Below are 25,538 nucleotides of genomic sequence, written 5' to 3'. Positions count from 1 at the left end.
CAAAATTTTCCTCTGAAAAAAATGTCACCCAATTTATTATAAATTTTGGTATACTTAGTAAAGGCTTTCAGAGATGCTCTTCTGCAAATATCACAGAAATGACTGAATGTTACAAGACACTGAGATCATTTCATCCCCTGCTGAGTAAGAGTGCCAGGTCTTGGTGAAATGACGCCGGCAGTCAAACGTTGTTTAAATTTCTTTTGGGAGTATAGGAGCAGCATCCTGTCATCTCTCCTGGCATTCTTCTTTGAAATTTGACTCTTTTTCTTGTAAGTGACCACACTCTGCAATTACTTTCTCCTCTGATGAACTACGTCTAAAACCTCACACCGAAAAGACAAGATGACTCAGAAAAGAAAGATCTTTATGCAGCTGTGATTGACTATTTCAAATCTACTGTTTAAATACAAGAATATGTATTAAGCCACTGGAATTAGAGGAACAAACCACACCCAATGGAAGCTTAAGACATTTCAAAACATTAATAACTTATTCTCTAAACAAATGCATGAGTTGAGTTTGTACTTTGGAAGGGCCACTGCACAAATGGGGGTTCTCCATTCTAACCCCCATGTACCTTTATTTTAAATTTATTAAACTGTATCCAATAAAAAAAATCCTACCATGAAACCTATATACATTGTTTAAAAAAACAGCTGTAAACACAGCATTTGTTTGGAACTGAGGCCAACAGAAGATTTTTTCAAGGAAGAGTATTTCATCACCAAACTTGGAGCATTGCTGGCATTTGGTGATACAAAGAAGCATATGGGTTTACAGTTGGTTTTATTATTATTACTATTTTAAGTTCTTCATGCACAATGCATTTCTTTATTTCTTGCCCCGTGACGGACCAGTCCCACTGTCCACCCTTGGTTCACCAGTCTACATAACATTAAACAAAATAAACTTGAGACATATGGCTATTTCTACTCTGAATTTTTAGCTGATATTTATATGCTGAATTCAATGTAGGTCATGAGTCTTTCAATGAACGTCCTGTTTGGGAATTCTCACTTCTAAGGAGGTTGAACTAAAAGCAGAATGTCAACTTTGCCTCCTCAAAATTCCACAAGGAGGTAAAAGCCCCAAATCAAGTATAACACCCATGATAAACCATTTTCAACCCAGACATAGAGAGAATATAAAAAGTAGGAAGGGAAGAAGAAAGTGGGGATTTTTGGTTTTGTTTTGTGTTGTTTTATTTTGGTGTTGTTTTAAAGATGTAACTACAATGACCTGGCCCCTCTACAGGCTTCGGTAGAGGAGGTTTTCATGTCCTCAGTGCAGCCCCGGGGGCTCCACGGATTCCCATAGGGAAAGGCTGCTTTTGTCCTCCTCACCCTCAGATTTTTCACTCTTAGTCCGTGTTTCTGACCTCCGCAAATGCCTTACTTTCTAGTCACCTGAGAGAGTGATGAAAACTACCTTCAAAATATTTTCTGTTTTAGTTGGCTTTTAAGCTGTTTGCATTTGAAGAGCTGTTTCAGAGTGTTTAGTCAGCGAGCCCCCTGGATGTTAATACTTTCCAAAGAATGTTGTTGTTGTTGTTGTTTTCCTTCCCTTCCTCCAACATGACTCTCTGAAGCCCCTGACTGGGTCTTACCACCTTGGCTTATGCTGTCACAGCTTTGAGCACTCCGCCTTCCATAACTGGTCTTCATAATACTTGTCTCTGTTTTCGACTAAGTGTTGGCTTCCTGAAGATTCTCTGTGTCGTTTCCTGTAATATTCCCAAAGTTTCACCCAGGCACCCTATATGTAACCCTTCCTCTCTTTTCCTACTCCTCTTCCCCATCTCAGTCTTTCTTTTCTTTATCCATTTCCTCAACACGTATTTACTGAAGACCCATCATGTACCTGATCTCTTTGAGTAAGCAGTTAAAATACAGTTTCCTAAGTGTTATGATATGAGGATTAGAGCATGATATGGATGGGGGGGTCATAGTTAAGCCAGACTTGAAAAATTTAGGGAACCCCACCCCCAATTTAAAAGTTGCTCACAGCAGTTATTCACACATTCACACTCCTTTTTCCACCTGTCTCCCTTCTCTGTCTCACTGTCTCACTCACACTTCCTGGCATCATCTCCCAAAGAAACCACCTGCACCAAACCCTTGCCTCAGGCTCTGCTTTCAAAGGAAGGCACACAGGGATATAGATGGACCATCACACTAGTGTTTCCCTATCTCTCTCTGTACTGCAACTTTTAGTTTCAGATCCTACTGCTAACTACCTCATTTTCATCAAGGTTTTCAAGTTAAATTTCTCAGAAAGAATCTTGTTTCCCTGGATTCTTTTTTATAGATCAGACCTCTTTCCATCACCTGAAGCCAATAGATTGGCTTCTTGGGGTGAGGTGCATGTGCCTACACCAGTTCAGTACACTGTGGTTGGCTGCGTAGGGCACAGAGAACCACACTCTTGGTGGGCTCTACAGGCAGAATGATTTTAGAGTTGGAAGACACTCTGGAAATGTAGTATGAATTGAATTAAGTCAATAGTACTGCATAGGAGGTGCTATTATTCCCATTACTGGATGGGAAAACTGAGACTTATAAAGGTGAAGTGACCAGGTCAAGAGCCTGGTCACCACCCCTGGGTGGCTCAGTTGGTTGAGCATCCAACTTTGGCTCAGGTCATGATCTCACAGTCTGTGGGGTTCCAGTTCCATGTCAGGCTTTGTGCTGACAGCATGCAGAGCCTACTTTGGATTCTCTGTCTCCCTCTCTCTCTGCACCTCCCCTGCTCACATGCTCTCTCTCTCAAAAATAAACATAAAATTAAAAAAAAAAAAAAACAGATTTCACACACATTAATGGTGACGTCTGGGCTTCTATTCAGAACTTTCTAACCCCGGCATTCTTTTCATTGCACCACAATGCATCTTCAACACGAACAGTTGGGACTCAGTAGATTAGACGTAGAACCAAGATGCCCTTTTAATTTAATTATAATATGTAAAAAAGTAAACGACTTCTTGAAATGGGCTCGTGCATATCTTTTACCTTTCTTATTGTGAAGATATATCCATAAGAGAAAAATCAAAGAGGTAAGCAATAAACTACATCTTTGCAGTGGAACCAGCAAGATTGGGGGTCAAGGGGGTGATTTGTCTTAAGGTCAAAGTGGCATAATTGGGATCTTAACAGGAAACATTATAGGTAAAAGAGCCTGTAAATCCAAGGTCTCCTGACTCAGAAGGGATACCTCACCACATCAGTATGAAAGCTTATAAGCAAAACCATGTCTGTGAGGTTCCCTGTTGACCAAATACCTTTTTTTTCTTTTTGCCGTGTGAGGCAACGAAACTTTAACACTACACCCAGTACCTGTAAGGACATTTATTGTTTTAAGGGGAAAAGGAATGTGTGACCTCAGTATGATAGAAGACCCCAAAGGGGTAGATGAAACTTCAGGTTTGTCTGGAGTCAGAATCAAATAACATCATCAAACTACGTTTTCTATCCCTTAGCTCTGCCTTTGAGGATTTTAGACTCTGCCAGAGTGAAGCAGCCATTTCAGACCCTACCCACCCACTTTTCACATCCACAGGATCAGAACAAAAGTCTATTTCCTGGGATCCTTGGCACAAATCTCAGGGAATCCCACTGACTCTGATGTGATGGCTTGCCCATCTCTGAAGCAATCACTATGGCCAAAGAAATCAGGTTGCCTGATTGGCTGAGCCTGAGTCCCGGCTTATGTACTGTGTTAGCTTTACCTGAAGCACTCCAGTGGAGTGGACAGGGATGGGAACCCCTAACAAAATCAAGGTCCTTTCTTCACAAGAAGAGAGAGTAAAACTCTGGGTGAAATAAATACACACACACACACACACACACACACACCCAGAGCAAACACGCCTACACACACTACATTATCTTCACAAAGAAAACTGAGTCTAATGCTCCAAAATACAAACATGTTCAGAACTTTGCTGGACTTTAGCTATCCTCAGATATTAGAAGTAATTAATGGGTTGACAAATATCATAGGTGGAATTTAAAAAGCTGAGTTCAATGAAACTAAGCAAATCTGGAGGCAACTTACTTGCTGCCTCCTCTGTGAAGTGTCCCCTCACTCTCCAGTCAAGATATTTTCCTTTCATATTAGTAGTGGTCACTTACTGAACAAATAGGTCATTAAGTAACAATACACATTAATAGTGGTCACTTACTGAACTAATAAAGTCATTGCATAACAGTACAAGTGTCCACAAGAAGATAAAACAATTGTAAACATATATGCACCCAACATTAGAGCACCTAAATATAGAAAGCAAATATTGACAGATTTGAAGAAAGTAAATGATAATGATAGAACAATAATAGGAGAATTCAATACACCACTTTCAATAATGGATGGAACACCTGAACAGAAAATTAATAAAGAAAGAGTGACCTTGAACAACACTGTAGATCAGATGGACCTAATGCACATATACAGAACTTTCTAATCAACAGTAGAACACACACTCTTGCCAAGTGCACATGGAAAATTCTCTGGGATAGATCACGTGGTAGGCTGCAAAACAAGTGTAAACAAATTTAAGATCAAAATCACGTCAAGTATCTTTTTCAATCACAATGGAATGAAACTAAAAATCAATAGCAGTAAGAAAATGGGAAAATTCACAAGGAGGTGGAAACTGAACATCATATTCTTGAAGAGCCATTTGATCAGAGAAGGACGTATTTAAGAGGGAATTTTAAAATTGTCTCCAGGCAAATGAAAATGAAAACACAACATACCCCAAACTTACAGGATTGAGGAAAGGTAATATTTAGAGGGCATTTTATGGTGATAAACATGTACATTTAAAAATAAGAAGTCTCCCATTCACAACCTAACTTTACACCTCAGGGAATCAGAAAGAAAGGAACACGATTAGCAGAAGAAAGTAAATAACAAACACTAGAGCAGAAATAAATGAAACAAAGAATAGAAGAACAGTAGAGAAAAATCAACAAAACTAAGATTTGATTTCCTGAAAAGATACACGAAAGCAACAAACTTTTAGCCAGTGTTCCACAGGTAGTCCCTGTGTTTCATTCACTGACCTCTGGGTCATCGCACCTGCCCAGGTCTGGGCCCAAATGAAATCTGCAAGCTCATATTTACTGGCTGAATCTGATGAAACACAGTGCCCACCAGAGCACTGATATGTCTAAGTATTCAAATGTACTGAGCACAGATTTCCCTGGACCAAAAAGTCCCCACTGTTTCCCACTGCCAATTTAATTATATATTTGTTATTTGACATGCATTAGTTCAATCGATGTGTCAGCAGCCAAACCTCAGACATCTTGTTTACCTCGTACTGTCTCTGTCTCCTCAGGCAAAGAGAACAGTTCTGGGAGATTCTTCTTACAGAAGTGCATGGGCTGCAGCAAATACTTTATTATGATTTATTTTGGCTTCAAAGACCCATTTGTGACTTATTTCTCACTTCACTGAGGTTGCTGATGAGTGTGCCCAGGATGACACTGAGCCCAGGATTTCCAATCTGAGGTCACACATAAGAGCAAACTGCTGAGAAACACAGCCACCGTCACCCCACTGATCCAGGGGTGAGTCCTGACATTTCTACGCATGAGTAAATGCACGCAGCATTGGTGCCCCTGGGATGGTTACTTGTCATCCCTAAGCTTCAGTTTATTTAAAGGTAAAGAAAGGAAAATCGTACCTAAGTCCTGATGAAAATTAGGAAACAGCATTCTTAAAACCCCTGCCCTGTGCTTCACGAAAGTCACCTTTATTTCAATTCTTTTAGCACTTATTGGTGCTTTGTCATGTGTCAAACACCCTGCCAAGTGTTGTAATGAAACAAGGGTGAGCAAGATACCTGCATTCTTCTCTCAAAGAACTTACAGCCTTGTAGAGAATAAAATATATGTGAAGGCAGGGAGGGAAGAGGGGAGGGAAGGTAGAAGGAAGGGAGGGAGGAAGGAAAGAAGGAAGAAAGGAAAGACATACAACACAAACAAAATAAAATAACCTCGCGGAAGATTACCAAGTGAATTTTTCTTAAGCTAAACTGAGAACTTGATTTATATTCCTTTCGCGATCTTTTTATTTCCCCTCCTCCTGTTTGAAATACAAATCAAGTCTGATCCTGTCCCTGGGTCTGCCCAGTCTCTGCCTACCCCATCTCCCGCCATATCCTAATTCGCCCTTTCCTCGGTTGACCCGGCTACTTCCGGACTTTGTTGATGCCATCCGGTTCCCTGGAACTCCTTCCCACTCCTCTTTACCAGATAAGAAGCTCCTCCCTGTCTCCCAGGACTCAGCTCGGGCACCGCCTCCTCCACCCAGTCCGGCATGAATCCAGGTCCCGGCTCTGCTCCCACGGACCCTGGATAGAATTCAGACCCAGGGCTGAACTTTGTTGATACTTATTTGTGTGTTTATTTCCGCGACTGGGCTATTTAAGATATTCCAGCGAAGTTCATGGTCATGTCCCTGGAGGCTAGCGCATGGCCTGGCGTGTGGCCGGTACCAAAGTAACCTCAGTGGCACTGAACTTTTCTATTGGTAAGTTTGTCTGGCTGCCTGTTGGCAAAGCACCAGGTTTCACCCAGACTTTGGTGATGGTGTAGGGCTTGGTGCTCATTTTCAGGGCCAGACGTTGGGTTCTCTTACCTTCATAAGAGAGACCAAGCTCTGGGAATTGAGTCACTCGCAAGCAGCAGAGGAGGAAACCAACATATTAAAGTATGCATTTGTTTGGAGAAAGCGTGTGGCCGGTATTTTCAGCAGCCAGGTTGGAGAGTCTCCTTGGGACATTGAACCAAGAGCTGTGGCAGCTTGCTTGGAAGAGAATAAAGGAAAATGCCATTAATTAATGACATCCTTTTTCCACCAGCGGAAGTGTGGCATTTGGAGTTAGACAGATGGGAATTTAATTTTTATCTCAATCTCCACCTGTGTGACCTTGAGAAAGTTACTTAAATTCTCTAAACCTCAGTGTCATCGCCATCTATAAATTCAGATCATGCTATTTTCCCATAAGGGCTGACGTGAGGAATGGTAAATAGAAAATAGTATGGAGTACGTAGTGTCTATCGTATGCAGTATTTAACATTTTTTAAAATGTTTATTTATTTTTGAGACAGAGGGAGATAGAGCATGAGCTGAGGAGGGTAGAGAGAGAGAGAGGGAGACTCAGAATCGGAAGCAGGCTCCAGGCTTTGAGCTGTCAGCATCGAGCCCGACGCGGGGCTTGAACTCATGAGCTGTGAGATCATGACCTGAGCCAACGTCGGACGCTCAACCAACTGAGCCACCCAGGTGCCCCAACTGTATGCAGTATTTAGAATGTGGTCTCTGAAGGAGCCTGGCATATGGGTCTTTTGCTCAAAGGTAGAGATTATTATTAACGCAGACTTTGCTCAGGACACTGAATGACTTGAGTTAGTCAGGGCATCTGTGCTGGAATCACAGATTGTGTGAGACTCAACTCCCTTCTTTTCAAAACGCCATCATTTTCCAGACAAAACCGCACTGCCCCATTGATGCCTCTCAAAATGACCATGTGGTTTACACCGGGGCTCCTTGAGGTTGGCAAGACACGACAGAGTCCGAGCCATAACTTGAAGCAGATTATTTCTGGGAAGTTCTTAGCTGATGGCTAACCCTATACAGCAGTGCGAGATCTAGAAATTTCTACTTTGATGACACCTCTTGATTTTCTATCTTTGATGTTAATATTAACTCTTACTATGATGTCTTCCAGACTCCCTTACATGGTTTATAAAGCCCTCCACAGTCCTATCCTCACAGGCCTTTGAATAACTGTCCCCTCTGCTTGGGGCTCTGGAACTCAGTGTAACAGTGTGTGTGTGTGTGTGTGTGTGTGTGTTTTAGTTAAGGTTATTTATTTATTTATTTATTTTTATTTTGAGAGAGAAATAGAGAGCAAGCATGGGAGAGGCAGAGAGAGAGAGGGAGACAGAATCCCAAGCAGGCTTCATGTTGTCAGCGCAGAGCCTGACATGGGGCTCAAACTCACGAAGCTGTGAGACCATGACCCTGAGCTGCAGTCATGAGTCGGTGCTTCACCGGCTGAGCCACCCAGGAGCCCCGGTGTATGTAACTGTTCTGAGATCACCCGCAGAGGTCTCCCCAGTCCTGCATAGGTCGTGGGCCCAGGGTGTTTGATCTACCCATAGCTTCTGGGTGGTAAATCCCAAAATGTACAGTTACTGTTTCGTAATAATCCAAGTTTATATGGAAGAGGACTGTGCCTGTTTCCTGGCCCGTGATTTCTGGCAGGCAGACGCTGAATGTTCCATAAACAGCGATGGAAAGAATGAATGGACATGTCGGCAACAGCCCTTCAACCACACCCTCTGAGGGGGCACGTGGTAGGATGGAGACAACTCTGGCTTTGGCGTCAGCTGGGCCCAGAAGGAAATACCAACTCTGCTGTCTCTTACCTGGGTCACTGTGGGGAAAGAACTTCTCTAAACCATAGTCTCCTCACCTGTAAAATGGGATCCCAAATCCCTCCACCACAGGATTGCTGTCAGAATAAATTAAGTAAGAAGCAAACCAAAAATAACCCCCAAACACCCCACACAGAGCAGATATTTTGCCCATGATAGTGAGCGAGTCATTTCAAGATTCCAGACTCATCGGATCTTCCCAATGCTGTGCCACGCTGGTCGATACGAAAGCGCGGGTATGTGTACACGTATGTGTCTGTCATAACAGGGAAGTTGGAATATGCGTGTAATCGAAGGTGGCATGCAGGAGTTAGGAAATTTCAGATAGTACAATCCGGATTGTTCCAACGTTGCTCCCCTCAGCTCAGTCTTGCTGCGAATGGGTTCTTTGGGGACCGAGTCTTTCTTTCCCCAAGTTTGATCTGTGCCACTCTCCTTGTGCTCTGGACACTATCACCCATAATGGTAAAAAAAATAATAATAATAAAATAAATAAATAAATAAATAAATTCCAATTCATTGACGTGATCCCATCAATACCTACAGAAAACAGATATACTTGTTTTTTTCTCTGAATTTCTTTAGACCTCCATTACCTCTGATAAAAAATGGGATGGTAAGGTCTACCTGAGATAATTTCTTCTTCTTCTTCTTCTTCTTCTTCTTCTTCTTCTTCTTCTTCTTCTTCTTCCCACGGATCCGATGAGAACAAAGTGTCTTAGACTATGATGTGCAGGATGTTAATGTCGACGTGAATGGTGCCTCCAACGGACCCGCCTTTTCTCACAAACCGAGTCTTAATAGTGGATTCTCTACGTGAAGTTCAGTTTACCAGGCAAGATGGGGAAGGGTGACGCAGGTATTTTAATGACGACATCTGTGAACTGCGTGGCGGGAGAGATCGGGGGGCGGGGGGAAATATTCCAAGATGTTGACTTGGTCTCAAAGCTCAGGTCCAAGAGTGCTGTGATGTGCGGGCCGGAAAGATGCCGAGGCTGTTCTCCCCGTCTCTGCCTTTTGCCTCATTTTTGTGGCTATTTTATCCAGAACTTAGATCTTAAGACTTCAGGTGGGTAGAGGACACTTTTTTGTGTTGTTCTTTCCTCAAAGTCGTGAATGCTCTTCAAAAATGATTGGTTTTACACCATTTTCTTGGCACCGAATCAGAATTTAAAGACAGATCTGGGTGGGGCGCCTGGGTGGCTCAGTCGGTTGAGCGTCCGACTGCGGCTCAGGTCATGATCTCAAGGCTGGTGAGTTCGAGCCCCGCATCGGTCTCTGTGCTGACAGCTCGGAGCCTGGAGCCTGGCTTCGGATTCTGTGTCTCCCTCTCTCTCTGCTCCTCCCCCACTCATGCTCTGTCTCTCTCTCAAAAATAAATAAACTTTCAAAAAAATTTAGACAGATCTGGGGAAGGGCTTAATAGATTCCATGGCACAGATTTGGGCTAAGTTTGCTCAGAGAATGTAGCAAAGTGGCACGTTTCATCCATAGGGGTGCAAACAGGCTCTTACATGTTGGCTCACTTACCTGCTATTAATTTCAACTGAAAGCGATACCAGGTATTAATTTCAATCTACTCAATGCCCGCCACGAGAGAATCCTTAACATGTGGACCTTGTCTCCCTCAGCACCTAGTATTACAGGGGAATGGTGACTATGGTGAACTGCATCCAATTCCCCTCACACACCGGCTCTGGGATTCCTAGACACCAGCCGACACCTCTGGTTCCTGATCCGCATAAATGAGTCTGGATGCCTGCTGTCCCTTCCTAAAGCGCTCCTACCTGTCCTCCTGCTCTTGGGCACCCTCGGAGGAGGCTGTAATGGACCCACTGGTGAACAGCTAGAGTATTTACCTCTTAACTCCTGACTCTCGTTGGATGGGGTGCCCCGGGGGGGGTGCTCTAGCCCCCCTGGGGTGCCCCTGCAGGCAGACAAGCAGGGAGATGTTGGTGCTCGAGGAAGGATGCTGTCAGCCTCTGAGAGACCCTGTCTGTCTGGCCTGCAGGTGGGCACAGCGTGGGCGAGGGAACAGGTGGGGCATTGACAGCTCTGGTCTGCGGCAGGGAGCACCCCAGGTTGGGAGGGATCCGGCGTGCAGAAGCAGAAGCAGAAGCAGAAACAATGAGCCCAGAGCCAAGGGTGCTAGCATGAAGGTAGGAGGTGAGAGAGTAGCAGACAAAGGGAGAATGGGAGGTACGCAGGGCAGCACAGAGCATCTCCCTGTGAATTTGCCCCGCCCAGCTGCCTGCTGTCCACGTACGTCCGCACTGTGAGGCCGCAGCATCTTCTGTCCCTGAGATCCTGTCTTTTCCTCCCGCTTATGTTCATCTTTAACTATCCAATCTCCTCCTCCCTAAGCCAGTTTGAGTGACTCCCTCTTCCTTGCCTCCAGGGGAGCCCCAGCTAAAACATTCATTAAGCCCATAACAAGCCAGCCTCGGGTAAACCAGAGTCCCAGGCTTCATCATAAATGCTGGCCAGAGTCCGTCTCCGAGCAGTAAGGCAGGGATGTTAAGAATGCAGATACGAGGTTCGACCACCTGGGTTTAATTCTCAGCTCGCCCACTTTTTGCTGTGTGACCTCAGCAAATTACTGAACCTCCCTGTGCCTCGGTTTTCTCATCTCTTAGATGGGGATAATGATAGCCGGTATGACTGTGAAAACATGATGAGTTAATATGAGCTGTGCTCAGAACACAAACCAGCAGAGTCGGCTCTTGGTAAGGGTTAGCTAGTTTTGTCCTTTGATTTAACTGCAACCTGAACACCCTTGTTGCCTATGTGTTCAGACACAGGTCAGTAGGCACAATGCAGCAAAGCAGGATCGAGTAGCCATGGCTGGGGCCAGGCACGCACTCACAAGGGAGGTCACAGGTGGGCAGTGGTAACAGAGCCCTGCACCAGCAGAGTCTGCTTTGCAGAAACGACCAACACTAATCCCTGCCGGGTACCCAACATGAAGCGTACCGGGATTTTGTTCCAAATCCTGGCTGGAAAAAAAAGGGGCTCGGATTGTTACTCTAAGTTTCATCAGTATCTCAAAAGATAGGAGGAAGAAATTGAAGGCTGATGGGCTGGTTCTGAGATATAATCTGGAGACTAATCAAAGAGGTAACAGTCCCACCTTGGTGAGGGCAAGATTTTGGTGCTCTTAGAAGTCTCCTAGAAGACTCGTGTTATTTCCAGGTCCTCGGGGCCTCTCAGCACATAAATCAGGGTCATCCAACCTGGAACGTACCCATTCTCTGCTTCGGGACATCTTGTTTATGGCCAGCTGGAAGAGTAGGTAAGCCTCTGCGTGGGAACATATATCCCAGGTAGCTCTAAGGGTCTGATTGGTGAGAACCCCCACAGCCTCTCCATAAAGTAGGGCTAGTGTTGGAGTTGACAACTCTAGCCAGTGGAAATGGGCTGGTATTTTGTCACCATGTCCTGGGACGGCAGCCGATAAAGCTACTAGGATTGAGTCTCTGTCCCTGCATTACCCTTTCAGATTGATAAGGACAGAAAGGATGTCCCTGAGATGGGGACCCTGGCCTGGTTGCTTGATCTCTACTAGACTATGATGCTCTTCAGGGCTGGGACAGATCCAGGTTCCTCTGTTTGCCCCCCTGATCTATGACTCCTGAAGACTGGGGCAGAATTGCATTGGGAGAGTATCCGATGACTCAAAAAGAATGTGTTGCATATATACACAAATGAATGGATATGAAAAAAAAAATCCTTACCCAGAGGAATTCATAAATGCTGTTCCTCGGCCCCATCGTGGAACACTTGTTTCAACACTATTTAAATGATTAACCCTTTAGATTCAAGCAGATATATATCATCTCAGAGGAGGTAGGCTGTCCAATTAGCCAAGTCCCCTTGTAACATTTTCATGTTGACTGTTTTGTGTACCCATATGGTACTCTGTACCACATTATGTACGTAATACGTGCCATATTATGATGGTTATTCATTAGTCAATTGTGTGATTATGTTTTTAATATGTGATTATATTTTATATAACTAGATCCCTCCCCCTCCCCATAAGCTTCATTATGGCTAGAACCACATCATTTTGGCTCATCATAGCATTTTGAGTTTCCAAAAGGGTATCTGGAACATGGAAGATCTCAAAAAATATTTGCTAACTGAGCGAGTAAATGAGCAAATATAAAGACTGTGCACAACAACTATGTTTACTGTAATCCTGTGTCATAAAAAGATTGAAAAGCCAACAGTTGGCTTTTATGGATTCCAAGGTTGGCCAAAAAAACAGCTGGAAGAGAAATGGTTCAGGAAATACATAAGAACTCTCCAATTACTTTTGTTATGGGTGTTCATTTAGCCAGACAATTATGTTCCTTTTTTCTTCTTTCAGTAAACAGGTTTCAAAAAAGAGGTGTATTTCCAAAGATATTTGCCAATTTTATAGATGGATTTTTTTTTCTAGAGCTAATGAGTGAATGCTTGCAGAAAAAAAAAAAAAAAAGAGAATACAACCAGAGGGATTTTTATCCACTGAAGCACTTGTTTACTGTGGTATTTTTTCTTAAATTGCTCTGAGAAAAATAGAGGCCTTTATCTACTAATTGGAGCCATGTGCCCATTGGTATCCTATGGATATGGATGACGGTAAGTGTACCCGCAAGCTTTTTGAGCAGTGACTCAAGTCCCTCATTGTTCCCTTTATTACTATTATTTTTTTTTATATAACATGAACCAAGATGTCCACTCCCCATGCACACATGTTGTTCTCAAGCATCATCCATGCTGAGCACAAACTCCAGATATTAACTGCAATGTTCCTGCAACACACTGGTGGGGGAGGGTTCACGAATTAATCTGTCAAGTTCAAATACCACAAGCTCATCTTTCGGGTATAGAAATATAGGAAGGATTTCCGTGCATACATTCGGAATCACATAGAAACGACCTGACCCAAGCATGTAACCATAATCCAAGAAAACCCAAGATTTTTCTTTTTGTTTCTTTCCGTCTCATTCATGTTCCTTGGAGAGACTTGCATTTGTAATTTTTTACTAACCTACACCAGTGTTTCCCAACTGGTGCTTTATCGGATGTGTTGTCTTCTCTCCTCTTTTGACAGGTTCAATGGTAAATCAGGGCATTCAGTGAAAATCATTCACTCATTTCTTTGCTCATCTGTATTCACATACGTTTGCAAGCGGTCAACAAAACTCTGTTTCAAATCTCATCTGTCAGGAATGGTGCCCGGCTCACCAAGAACCCCGAATGGCCCAAGGTGCCGTTCACATCACTTGGATAACCTCGTTGGAGTCCTTTGCCACAAAGTTCACTACGCCGTGATCCCCGTAGGATCGGTCGCTGCACTGGTGGGTCTGTCGCTTTTCACCAAAGTCTGGCATCACATATGCAGAAAGAAATAAACTAGAGGGTCTGACTTCAGGTAGAAAAGACAGGCGTGTTGACCATGGGGCATTTGTTAAGACAGAGCAAAGTGTCAGTGTGTGAGTGACTGCAGATGAAGGGAGGGTCCCCCCAAGCTGACCACTGACAGGTAAGTCTGAGTGAGCCTGGGGAGGGTGTAGCGAAAAGGGGGAGCCTGCTGTATCTCCAGAGAGGGTCTTCAAGGGAGGGGATGCTTGGTACACCTGGATTTTTGCAAGTTCTTGGACAGAGCATTTCACGAGAAAAAGAGAGAGCGAGAGAGAGAGAGAGAGAGGGAGGGAGAGTAAATATTTCGAGAATTGGGAATAGACATATTTTTCACTAGTCAGACAAGGCCTGGGTCTAGGGGGGACTCAGCAAGCCCCTCCCATTTTCCCCCATTTATCCTCCCCACATTCTTCGCTCGCCTTCCACGTGGCCTCCTCCCCCGAGCTTCTTGTCCAAGCTGGAACTCATTCTCTGGGGGGGGTGCCTGGAGCACACAATCCATGACTGTGGCTTCTCGGCCGGCCGAACCCCAGGCTGGCTCCCCTGCCAGCCATCTGCTGAACTTGGCCAGCTGTGCGGATTCAGCACCTCTGGCGGAAGGTCGGTGGCGAGTCTTGGGCGCGCAGGAAGGGCCCGGCTCACCCTGCTGATTCTGCAAGACGGGAAAGGCAGACAGGCAGGCCCCGTGTTTCACACAGACAGCTGGAAATCACACGTCGGGCGAGGCCAAATGTTCACGGGATGGCGCATCTTGATGGGGAGGTTGACATTGAATCAGCTTAATGAAGAGGGGAGGTGGCCGTGGGCACACTGCCCGTTGTTGAGCGCCATGCATAGGCAGATAACACTACAAAAGGTTGACTCAAAAGACATTAAGGAAAGAGATAAGGCCTCTAGGAAGCCTTCTGTGCCCACTATCTCCCTATAACATCACTCTATCTGCACCAACTCACTTGTAAGCCAAAATCGGAAATTCAGGAGCAGAAACTGCCTTTTCACGCAACTTAATACCATAGGACCCAATTAACTAGGGACAGATAGAAAAGGGGAGATAAAATAGTGTATAATGAGATCATCAGGGGTATGCAAATGAAATCCCACAGTCTTGTAATACTTGGAGAGAAAAGATATTTATACACATCATTATATTTATATGTGGAGCAAGGAGCCGCCCCCGTCCAGGGCCTGGGTGAACCACCCTCTGGGCCACAGAGAATTCCAGGTGCCCCGAAGAGGCCAGTCCAGAGTTGCTTCATCCAGGCAGACCGGGAGAAGGCGTTACACTTTCTGAGCCTGAAGGTGCACCCTATTCCTGGGAAAACAATTGAAGAAGATACGCAGCAATGTGTTCCCCACGGCCTGGAACTTTTATTACTCATGGTGCTGCAACAAGAAATAACAGGGAAGAGAAAAGCAGTGATTGTCATGAACCCAGAACTTACTAGATAATGCTCTTCACCTTCACACCTTTAGTCTTCTTCACATTCTTGCAGGAAGGAGTACACTGTCCTTAGTTTACCAATTTGAACCCAAGGCTGGGAGGAACGAAATGGCTTGGCTTGAGGCTGCATGGTGAGAGAGTAGCGTCTGGGTCACCATCTCAAAAACGCCAGGAGCAAACTGCACGACTGTGAGCTATAGGGGAGGAACACAGGTGTGTTCCAAGAACTACTCAGAAGCAGGCAGGTTTCCTCTTTTCCAGATGTTCGCTGAGCCTCTGCAAGATTCTCTGTTGAGTCTGGATGTTTGATCTCTGGCAGACACATTTTTTTTCTTCTTTTTCTGCTCATGTCCCTCTGGGGCTTACACATACTGACCCCCTTTTCCTAGACCCCACTCTCCAGACACCTGCTCTCAGGTAAGATGGGAGGAGCCATGCCGAAGCCCTGTGTCTTCCAACAGGATTCAAGTATACGTTGGCATTTCCTCGTGATGTCGCCCCAACCCGCCAGTGTTTGAACCCCAGTTCCAATTTGTTCTCTGTACTTTTAACAGTATGCCTCTGAAAAGTGTTAGTTGACAATTCCAGCTGCAGTCTTTAAAATAATAGCAATAATAATGATGATGATGATGATTACTTTTAATATTACACATTTGAAAAGAATTGGTTGACAATTCCAACTGCTATTCTTTAGAATAATGGCAATAATATAATGATTATTTATTTATTCTAAAAACTGAAGCTGAGCCTTTCTATTCTCCTGTATTTTCCTATTTTGGTAAGTCCAGCTTGATGTCCCAGCCCCAGGCCAGTTCTGTGGGTCTATCTACCTGATCTCCTATCCCTGCCTAGATACCTGGCTGCATCTTTTAAAGTCAATGTCCTAGTGAACCCCGGTCTTCTCATCTTTATGATCCCGCCCTTTCCAGCAAGCAAACCATAAAATAAATTTCCTTCTCTCTGGTGTGATCAAAAACCAGGATTAGCTCAGAACTAGGCAAGGACCAATGAATACTAAGAGACACAACTCTCTAACTTTAATCACTTACGTTCTGTGGTATGTTGGTCACTTGCTTGGAGTGTCAGGTCCATACTAAGAAGCTCCTGTGTGTCGCCTCCCCCACAGTCATGAGTGGTTATAAATGTTGTCAAGCCCCAGCATGAGTGACGCTTCTTGTTCTGTTCCCATTTTGTGTATATCTGGCTCCAAATCCTTAGATTTGCACAAGTCACTCAACCCACCTGTCAGTGGTTATTGGACATCAGGGCTTCAGACCCATTCATGGCAATGGTTAGGTCCCCTGGTTTGTGTTTCTTGTCCTGTGTTCCCATATTTATGGATCATTTATTTTATTCACTCCTAATGTATTAGACGTTATGGTTTCCTGATTTTTATTTTAAATGAAGCTCAAGGAACATGCTTGGATTTATATGACTTCCTGCCTCTAGTCTGGATTCTCTTCATCAAATAAGACCCGAAGCCAGGTTGGCTTGCGTCAGCCTTCCTGGAGTAGTGTTGTAGTTCTAAGAATGCCTATCAGTGTCATGATGCTTTCTGAGACACGTTTGTTCACATATCCGTCTCCTGTAGTATGATGGACTGTATCCCAGTTGGGAATGGGACCTCATTTACCTTTATTCTTGAATTTTTTTTCTTTCATCTGTGTACCAAGTTCCCAAGCACTCAAGAAAAGTTTACCATATCAATGAACAAACACATGAAGGATGAATGAATAAATACACTTTTCCAGTCACTAGACCTAACAGTGGCCACACGACCTTCTCTGTCTCGTGTCAGGTTCGGCACATTTAACTCTATGAACTGAGGCCTGGATCCATGGTGAAGTGGGGCGAACGGCAATTGCCTTCACCCTGAGTCACTGCAGGACACCCAATGCATATGGCAGGGCAAGGATCTCAAAGAGTCTCGATGTTGGAAACGACCCGGAGGAAAACCAGCTCTTGTAAAGGCTCATGTTTGAGGGGATGGCGACACATAGTGTCTCTCCACACACCTTTCCATCTACAATCAATAATGCATCTCTTGAAAGCCAAGCCCCCAAAAGGGTCCATGGGTCAGAAATAGATCCAGCCAGTGTTTAAATGACTAACCAGGGCAATATATATCAATCGAGAGATATCTGGAGTCATCAGTTTTCCACACCCTTTTGTATGTAGTTTTATCTTAATCTCATAATAATCTCAAGGTATGGGCAGACAGGACGTTATTAACTTCTATTATTAAGAGGAAGAAATAGGCTCAAAAAGGCAAAATGAGTGACTTATCCAAGGACACAGTGTCAATGAATAGTGAAGCCAGAACTCAAACCTGGGTATTCTTTCCACACCACAATGCCATGGTTTAAATGAAAAAAAAATAGAAGAAAGAAAAAAATCATCTATTTACTTATATCCTTCTATGCATATGAATTAAACCAAGTTTTTCTGTAAGTTACCAAAAACTAGAAATGGTATATTATAATAGAAAAAAAAAAAAGCACATGGAAGTCAAAACAACCCTGTATTTATCCATAACGTGTAACCTCAGAGAAATTGATTAACCTCTCGAGGTCAGTTTTTCAACAGAAAATTAGAAAAATAGCACTTTGCAAACAATTCTGAAGATTCATCAAGTGATACTGTGCATAATGCCTGGCACACAGTAGGTCTGCCAACCACAGACTGATTCTTGTTATTCTAATTCCCCCATATGAACCTGACCCTAGATACAACAAAAAAAAATGCCTATTTTATTCATTTTTGATGTATTGGTATTGGGGGGGCGTTGTAAAGGTGGAAAACCATGTCTCGCTTGGTTATAAGTTTAGTAAACTGCCTTTATTTGAAGAAAAGAAAAAAGACATGTGATGATGCATTTAGCTCTTAATGGGATGGCAACTGAATGGTAGAATTGAGTGTTGAGATGGTCATTCTGATTCCAGACCGCATGGTTTGATTTGGCGTAGATGAGTTCTCTGCTGTTGTGTGCCCGTGTCTCCCATGTTGTCTCCCATGTTGTGTGCCTTCTCAGTGAAAAGTCGGCTTGCACACATGCATGTATCCATGCATGGGACATGGGCCGTGCATACTCAACCAGCCTTCACTGGGCCTCCTGATATACTCAACACTCCTAAGACTTCAGGAACTCCCATTCCCCATGCAGGAGCTCTCCAATCAACCAGACTCCATGCTCTTTGAAGCCAACCGGAGTCAGGTTAAGGGCCTCACACAAGTAAGAGGTTAGAAAATATTTGGTTGTTGAATCCACTTCCATAGGATGGCCCTCCGAAAAGCAAATACATAAGTCGGTCTATCTATTTTTTTTTTTAATGCAATGATGTGACTTGTTTCATCCCTTGAGTCCTCTCTTGGCAAAATTCAATGCTCCCAATCATTTCTCTGATGTTCAGGTCCCCTTTGCCATTCTGAACCCTCAAATTTGGCTGAACCTCCAGCTTGAGGTGGGATCTCCCATTTCTCACAAAAGATACTCCAGGCTGGCTCTCCACCAGGCTTCTTGAGTCATGTCTCTGGTGTAAGGAATGGAGAAATGAGCCTGTGGACCCACTTGGAGTCGGAGAGCTCTAAAACCCCTGCCTCTTGTAAGATCTATGATGCGTGTTCGGAGTTAAGCCTCAATACATCTACCTGAGTAGCAACTTCCAGATTCAAAGAGGGACTCTTTAACAGAACTCTTTGATTTCGCTGCGTCCAAGGTAGGAGCACAACAACTGATAAAAGCAGAAATTGGCAACTTCTACATCAGTTGAAAATGATAAACATCAAAGCTGCATTTTTTTTTTTATCACTTCCAGAGTTGGTTTTTTTTTTTTTTTTTTTTTTTGACTTGTGTTTGTTTCCATCTAAGCAGGTTGGAAAAACAAGTTAAGCTGAGAATATAGCTCTTGCATTGAGTGTTAATAATTTCCGCTGTGAAACACCCAGATCCTTTGATCCTTTATCTGGGCTGTAAGTGAAGGGTTTTGCAGGGGGTGCAGGTACCAGTGATAAGAATCTCTGCAGTGACCTGAAAACATCTTCCCCAACTTTTTGACAGTCTTCCGATCGGCAGGTGGGATCTATGACCCCTCCTCCGGAATCTGGGCTGGCTTTTGTGCTCGTTCTTAGCTCTTGACCAATAGGAAGCCGCAGAGGTGCCTTCTGGGGGCTAGATCGTAGAAGGCAAGGAAGCAGGTACTGTGTTAGCTGGGAAATTTGCCCTTGGAATCTGGAGCTTCCAAGTGAACCGACTCGGTGCTTTGAAGCTGCCATCTAAGTGCCATTATCCTCACGGGGAAATGGCACAGAGAGGCCTGAAGATTGCACGGTGAGGGCAAGATGACAATCCAGCTGCTTGGAGCCCCCATTCTAGTTCCACCTGCTGCCTAACTACAAACACACGAGAGAACCCCTGAGCCAAAATTGCCCAGCCGAGTCTGATTTCCAACCCCGGGAAGCAGTGCCAGATAATGATATGATGGTCATCATTTTAGTTCACCGACCGGGTGCTAATTATTGTAAAAAAAAAAAAAAAACAAAAAACCACAAATAGCAACTAAGCATTGTCTTTAAAAAGTTTACTTGCAACTTAATTCAAAAACGCTCCCTAAAACAGCCACTCTCTGGGCTGCAGCATCAAAGTTGACTACGACAAGGTTCCTGGCCTTAGGGAGTTCCCCTTCTAGAGGTAGAACAAACTATCCAGATAACCAGGAGCTGAATTTTTACAGAGCTCACTGCCACCCTACTGCTATTACTAAGATGAGAATTTGCCAAGCGGAGAGCATACAGATGAGCGTTGCACAAGAAGACGGACCGTGTGCCGGCTCAGAGAGTCACGAGTGCAATGTGCCATCGAGGACAGGGATGCTTTCCTCTGTGGTTGAAGCCCAGGGCGACCTGTCAGGATGAATTAATCTAGAAAACATAAGACTTCAATGGGACATTGAAGCAGTTCTGTAAGCGACTTGAATGTCACACTAAAGTGTTCAAAATGTATTCTGTAAGTGACGGTGAGTCAAGCAATGGAGGAGTATTGATCAGGTGTGCATTTAATAACCTGACACACAAGTGCGCATAAACATACACGCTCTCTGTGTATATTCATATATGCACACATTTATATGCATGTGTGTGTAAATAAATGAAGAGAGGTTTTTAAAATTAATTTTTTTAACGTTTATTCATCTTTGAGAGACAGAGAGAGACAGAGCATGAACAGGGGAGGGGCAGAGAGAGGGAGACACAGAATCTGAAACAGGCTCCAGGCTCCGAGCTGTCATCACAGAGCCCCATGCGGGGCTCGAACCCACGAGCTGGGAGATCATGACCTGAGCTCAAGTCAGATGCTCAGCCGACTGAGCCACCCAGGCGCCCCGAGACATTTTTAAACTTAGAAACATAATTGTTATACTATCAATGCAGAAATGCATAAGAAGTATATGAAGAAGAAATTTAAAAATTGGCCGAATCCCAATAACCCGAGATAAGCATTGCTAACGTTTCAGAGAATATCTACAGATCGTTTCTTCGCGTGTATTCTTTCATTTAAAAATATTTATTGATCATTTAACAGTGTCAGGCAGTGATGAATGAGAAATTTTATGGTCCTTGGTTTCATTGTGTTTCCAGGACAGTGACAGAGGTGGGTAATAAACAGGAAAATAACTCAACACATAAACAACTGAAATTTGGTAGCAAGGGCCTTGTGGGGAGCAAACAGTGTGCACTGATACAGACCGGGGAGGTTTCCATAGAACAGGAAAGGGGGGCTTTGATATGGACGATTTCGACAGAGGCATGACAGATGTGTGAGCTAGGGAAGTACAGCTCAGCCAGAGGAAGGGGCAGGCAGAGGCACCGAGAAAGAGATTGGGGTATCCAGAGACAACAGTCTGTCTGAGCAAAGTGAGGAAGGGACGATGTCGTGACTTAAGATTGCAGAGGAAAAGGAAAGGCAGAGTCGACCAGGGCAGCCAGGAGGTGGATTGTGGGACCCTGTAAAGAGTTTGAATAGCATCCCAATGAAAAGACATGAAACTGATTTTAAATAGGGGAGACAGTTTTGGAAACCTACGTAAGTATAGGCTATGGTGTGAATATTTTTCTCCTCTGCCCTAATGATATGTTGAAAGCTAACTCCCAAAGGTGATGATATTAAGAGACGATTAGTGCCCTTTTCAAAGGCAGCCTGAAAAAGCTCCCTTGCCTCTCCACCACGGGAGGTTACAGCAAAAGATGGTCATCTAGGTACAGGGTTCTCGCCAGACCCCAAATCTGCCAGAACCATAATCTTGGACTTTCCAGCTTCCAGAACTGTGAGAAATAATGTTTGTTGCTTGTAAGCCACTCAGTTTATGGTCATCTCTTCTATCAGCCCAAATGGATGAAGACAGTATGTAAATACAAAAATAATTTTAAAAGACATAGGATTATAATACACATGCTACTTTATTGCTGTGTAAAATGTTCTGAATGTTTTTATATGTGGATAAATATAGCTCTACGCTATGCTATTATTTAAGTGGCTATAGACTAGTCTGTTACATGCATGTACTCTCATTCATTTAACCAATCCTTTATGGATGGACATTTACTATTTGCTGTTATAAAAAATGCTGTGTTGAACGTCCATTGAGCATGTGTCATAATATACTTTCCTAGGTAAGTTGCAGGGGAAAATTAACTGAAAAGGCCGTCTGAGTTAAGGGGCTATACAGTATAAATTTTTATCTTATTGTTAAATTCTCCAAATATGTTGTGCCAGCACTATATGAGAACTCCCCTTTCTTTAACCCCCATGGTCACTGATACTGATATTTCTAATCTTTATAAATATTACAGGCTCCAAAATATCTCATTTTATTCCCATATTTTTCCTTTACCTATGGGGTTGAACGTCTTCTCACAGATTTTTTAAATTTGTGAGTCATGTTTTGGGAATTCATTATTTATCTCCTTTGCTCAATTCTCCATTGACAAAGTTGTCTTTAAAAAAAAACACACAAACGCTTGTTATAGCTCTTAGTATAAAGCTAATGAAATTATTTTTTAAATTTCAGATTTTAATTTTTTTTGTTTTTGGGATGCCTGGGTACTCAGTCGGCTAAGCCTCCGACTTTGGCTCAGGTCATGACTCACTGTTCACGAGTTCGAGCCCCCCGTTGGGCTCTGTGCTGACAGCTCACAGCCCAGAGCCTGCTTTGGGTTCTCTCTCTCTCTCTTTCTCTCTCCTCTCTCTCAAAAATAAATAAATAAACATTAAAACATTTTTAAAAACCTTAAAAATTTTTTGTTTTGATGTGGTCACCCTCTCTGCTCTTTTATATTTTCCATTTTTTGAGGTCAAACTTGGACAGAGGTGGTAAACAATAATGTCACGAGGATGATATGATGGAGTTTCTGGAAAACCCAACAAGACCTGAGTCAACAGCACATAAAGTTCAGTAATCTTAACAGATATAAAATAAATATACACAACGAGATAGTTTTCCCTTAAGAAAAACAAAATGAAAATAGAAACAAAAAATTCCATTCACAATTGCCATAGCATCAAGAAGATATAAGCAAACTTGGTAAAAATACATAGGATTCTTTTCTGATGAGATCTAAAAGAACCTACTTAGTAGAACATGAGAAAACGAGAAAGTGAAGAAGCTTACCTGGCTGGAGATGAGAAGTGTTCAGTATTATAAGGGTGACAGTTAGCCCATCCTCAATCCACACAATCAATGCACTTCCAATCAAAGTCCCGATGATTCTCTAAATTGACACAATTATTCTGAAGTTTATCTTAAAAGTAAATATACATTAGGAAAGACAACTCTGAAGTGGGGAGTATTAAAAGATGGCTTTAATGTCGTAAATAGATATCATAAATCTCCAATTAAAATGGGAATCTGTGTAGAAAGTGATAAAGCGATGCATGAAAGGAGGATGCAAATTAGAGCTGAAAACGCATAGAAAGTTCATCTATGGCCAAGGCAGCACTGAAATCCGTGTAGAAGTATGGATTACTCAATAAATTGTATTGGGGCAACTGTTAAGACATTAGAGGGGGAAAAATAATCGAGATCACTTCTTACCTTCTTACTTAAATTCCAAATAGGCAAACATTTAAACGTAAAAGAAGGCAACATCAATGTGTGGCCATAAGATACTTGAATAAAATAAGGTTATTGTCACAGTTTAAATAACAAATGAGGATGTGCAACGTAGCCATGCGGTAAGGATTTGAAAGGAAGAGGTGGCCATGGGGATAGTAAAGAGGTGGCACTGACAGGCTTGGTGATTGATTCCATGCAGAGCAGGAGGACCAAGGATAGAAGGAGGAAATGTGATCAGTTTCTCTCTGGGAAGATATTGATGGCAAACGATTGTCATTATTACCCATGGACACCTCCCTGCCTTGTCCAAAGCCTGACCTGGACTCTGGCTCCTTGACAGGAAATCGTAGAGGGAACCTCAGTTTGCATTGACTTTTCTCAATCATTAGTCCACATTTCCTTATTTTGACTAAGTATGACTTGAGCCAACTGACTCACCTACTTAGATCTAGACCTTTGAGACATTGCCAGTCAAAACTTGCTTGAATATTTGGATTTGTGACAGTGGGCTCATACCTAATATCTGCCATCAGTTAGCTTCTCTGTCTCCCAACCCATTTCTGGTCATCATATACTCTTCATCTTGACTGGTTGAGCTAGAGGCTGTACCGCTCCTACTTACCTGGCTGTCAGTCCCTTCGGAGTAGTGCTTGTGACCGTGCATGAGTTCGCTTTCAGTAAGCTGATCATCGAGTCAGGGGTGCTGCTACGGGTTGGATTGTGTGTCCCCCAAATTCATGTGTTGAGGTCTAGTCTCCAGTATTTCAGAATATGACCTCATTTGGAGACAGGGTCTTTACAAGGTAATCAGGTTAAAATGAGGTCATTAGAGTAGGCTGTAATCCAATAGGGTTTGTGTCTTCACTGAAAGGGCAAATTTGGATACAGACACACACACAGGGAGAAGGCCATGTGAGAACGAAGGCAGAGGTTAGGCTGATGCTTCTACAAACAAAGGAATACTGAGGCTTGCCAGCAAAGCATCAGGAATGACAAGGACGTTGGAAAAAATTCTCTCTCACCATCCTAAAAAAGGAATCAATCTCCCCAAGACCTTGCTCTGGGATATCTGGAATCCGGAACTCTGAGATAACAAATTCCTACGTTCAAGCCACTCAATTTGTGCTACTTTATTACGGCAGCCTTCACAAATGACTGTAGGTACCAACCCATTTTCCTTTTTCCTATGCTTTTCCTTGAAGGATAAGTGGAATGAAAGGAAGGAGTTAACACTCAAAACTGTTAGCACTTTGCTACAAATTAAACTTTGGGAGATGAATTATATAGCAGAAATAGAATTAATCATGAGAGAGTTTCCTGATAATTCCAGTTTTATTGGTCAGAATTCTTACTTGCGAGCACAAGAATCCCTTCATTATTTGTACAGAGAAGAAATGTCTTAATGGATGCTGGGTAATACCAAGTGCCCTCAGGATGGTCAGACAGTGGGCGTCGCTGTAGAGCCAGGCACCGTGTGTGATCACACCGTGATGGGTCCCCTAGCAAACCTGACTCTCACTCAGGCACCTGTGAGGAGTGGTCGTTAGAAGTTCCAATGTCACCCTGTCTAAAGGAGCAGCTGGCTCTGTCTCCAGATGTCATCTCCTCATGTTGCTTATTTCCAAGCCCAAGTCCAACCCCTGTGCCGTCACTATAAAATAGATAACTGGATAGAATGACATGGAAAGCGCCTCTCAGATTTATATTCCCAGGAAAGCTACAGTTTTGGTTTCTGCTGTTGTTGTTGTTGTTTTGAGAATCCTTTGGAGTTTCTGAGAAACTATATAAGAGGTAGATTAGAATTTTTCTTTTTTGTTTATATAACAACTAAACTAATTGGAACAATATGGTGTCCAAGATGGGATTCTGGAATCGAGAAGGGACATTTGGTAAAGACTAAGAAAGTATGAATTTGTATCATTAATGATGTAGTGATGTGGGTTAATTGCTTTTGACAAATGTACTAACGTTAGGTGTTGATAATAATAGGGGAAATCAGGTGTGGAGCATAAGGGAACTATGAGGTTTTCACAACTTTTTTTTTTCTGTAAATCTAAAACAAAATTCAAAGAAAAGTTGATTATAAATTCCTAAGTCACATTTCCTCTCGGAGAGAGGAAACAAGTT

The sequence above is a fragment of the Panthera leo genome, chromosome B1 (assembly GCF_018350215.1).
Source record: "Panthera leo isolate Ple1 chromosome B1, P.leo_Ple1_pat1.1, whole genome shotgun sequence".
NCBI lineage: Eukaryota > Metazoa > Chordata > Mammalia > Carnivora > Felidae > Panthera > Panthera leo.
This window is presented reverse-complemented; position numbering follows the sequence as displayed.